Source organism: Schistocerca cancellata, chromosome 4 (genome assembly GCF_023864275.1).
Source record: "Schistocerca cancellata isolate TAMUIC-IGC-003103 chromosome 4, iqSchCanc2.1, whole genome shotgun sequence".
NCBI lineage: Eukaryota > Metazoa > Arthropoda > Insecta > Orthoptera > Acrididae > Schistocerca > Schistocerca cancellata.
Genome location: NC_064629.1, coordinates 313,470,795 through 313,473,697, shown reverse-complemented (window position 1 = coordinate 313,473,697; position 2,903 = coordinate 313,470,795).

Below are 2,903 nucleotides of genomic sequence, written 5' to 3'. Positions count from 1 at the left end.
TTTGATAAAAAAATTTCTCATGCCTTCACACACTAGGATTTTGTTATTAAGGAGGTTGTTGAAATAAGAATGAGCGACAAGAGCATATCCGTGATAACGGATATCAACTGCGTGGGGCATAGTAATGAGCGCTCGATGTAGTGAAGCAGCAGAGACATTCATCTACATCTACATTTATACTCCGCAACCCACCCAACGGTGTGTGGCGGAAGGCAATTTATGTGCCACTGTCATTACCTCCCTTTCCTGGTCCAGTCGCGTATGGTTCGCGGGAAGAACGACTGTCGGAAAGCCTCCGTGCGCTCGGGAATCTCTCTAATTTTACATTCGGAATCTCCTCGGGAGGTATAAGTAGGGGGAAGCAATATTCGATACCTCATCCAGAAACGCACCCTCTCGAAACCTGGACAGCAAGCTACACCGCGAGGCAGAGCGCCTCTCTTGCAGAGTCTGCCACTTGAGTTTGTTAAACATCTCCGTAACGCTATCGCGCTTACCAAATAACCCTGTGACGAAACGCGCCGCTCTTCTTTGGATCTTCTCTATCTCCTCTGTCAACCCGACGTGGTACGGATCCCACACTGATGAGCAATACTCAAGAACAGGTCGAACGAGTGTTTTGTAAGCCACCGCCTTTGTTGATGGAGTACATTTTCTAAGGACTGTCCCAATGAATCTCAACCTGGCACCCGCCTTACCAACAATTAATATTATATGATCATTCCACTTAAAATCGTTCCTACGCATACTCCCAGATATTTTACAGAAGTAACTGCTACCATTGTTTATTCCGCTATCATATAATTATACAATAAAGGATTCTTCTTTCTATGTATTCGCAATACATTACATTTGTCTATGTTAAGGGTCAGTTGCCACTCCCTGCACCAAGTGCCTATCCGCTGCAGATCTTCCTGCATTTTGCTGCAATTTTCTAATGCTCCAACTTCTCTGTATACTACAGCATCATCCGCGAAAAGCCGCATGGCTTATTTCCATGTACTTTCCTACGGAAGCGGTGGCGTCACCAACGCAGACACTGACATAATCTGCGACAGCAGTAAGTACTCGTCTATCAGTCACAAACCGACCACTCACAAGCCGTCCGTGGGCTATAGTAGACCACCATAGCAACAGTGAAGACAGTCAGTTGCTCCTGACGATGACGATTGTGGCTATCACCGAAAGCTCAAGATTTTATCCCGAACTGGCGCAGCAAGAAAACCGAGAATGTTTTACATATAAGAGAAACTCTAAATTAAAATTGAATCGAACCACTGACAGAGAAACCAGTCACATGGTCTTAAAGATAAAAATCAGACGAATGCGTGAGTAAATACGAGCCCTCACTACGAAGTTTTGTTTACAAGTTATTAAATGTTAAATGTCTTGGATATACACTGAAGCGGCAAAGAAACTGATGTAGGCGCGCAGATTCAAATACCGAGACATGTAAACGGGCTGAATACGGCGCTGCGGTCGGCAACGCCTGTATAAGACAAGTGTCTGGCGCAGTTGTTATATCGGTTACTGCTGCTACAATGGCAATTTGTCAAGATTTAAGTTAGCTTCAGCATGCTGTATAGTCGGCGCACGGGCGATGGGACAGAGCATCTCCGAGGTAGCGATGAAGTGGGGATATTCTGGTAGGACCATTTCATGAGTGTACCCTGAATATCAGGAATCCGGTAAAACATCAGATCACCGTAATCAAACGTTCATATGTGTGTGAACTCAAAAGGGACCAACTGCTGAGGTCATCAGTCCCTAGATTTGCACACTACTTACACTAACTTATGCTAAGAACAACACATACACCCATGCCAGAGGGAGGACTCGAACCTCCAGCGGGAGGGGCCGTGCTATCCGTGAGATGGCACCTCTAACCTCGCGGCCACTCCGCGCGGCTCTCCGACATCGCTGCGGCGGGAAAAAATGTTCTGCAAGAACGGGACCAACGACGACTGAAGAGGATCGTTGACTGTAACGGAAGTGCAACTCTTCCGTAAATTGCTACTGATTTCAATGCTGGGCCATCAACAAGTGTCAGCGTGCGAAACATTTAACGAAACATCATCGATTTGTGTTTTCGGAACCGAAGGAACGCTCGTGTACCGTTGATGACTGCACGGCACAAGACTTAACGCCTCCCCTGGGCCCATCAACACAGATATTGGACTGGCGATAAATGGAAACATGTTTCCTGTTCGGACGAGTCTCGTATCACGTTGTATCGAGTGGATGGACGTGTACGGGTATGGAGACAACCTAATGAATCCGTGGACCCTGCATGTCAGCAGGGGACTGTTCAAGTTGGTGGAGGCTCTGTAATGGTGTGGGGCGTGTGCAGTTGGAGTGATATGGGATCCCTAATATGTCTAGATACGTCTCTGACGGGTGACACGTAGCATACTGTCTGACCACCAGCATCCATTCTTGTCCATCGTATTTTTCTACAATCTTGAGCAATTCCAGCAGCACAACGCGACACATCACACGTCCAGGGTCGCTACAGAGTGGCTCCAGGAACACTCTTCTGAGTTTAAATACTTCCGATGGCCACCAAACTCCCCAGACATGAATATTACTGAGCATATCCTTGATGGCTTGTAACGTGTTGTTCAGAAGAGATCTCCAGTCCCTCGTACTCTCATGGATTTATGGACAGCCCTGCAGGATTCATGGCGTCAGTTCCCTCCAGCAATACTTCAAACATTATTCGAGTCCATGCCATGTCGTGTTGCGGCGCTTCTGCGTGCTCGCGGGGGCCTTACACGATATTAGGCAGGAATATAAGTTTCTTTGGGCCTTCACTGTGAAATAATCTATAAAAGTTAATGACTCACTAATGCCTTAAGCGTTTCAGCCAAACATAGTGAATTGGTTATGGCTCAGTGAGAACT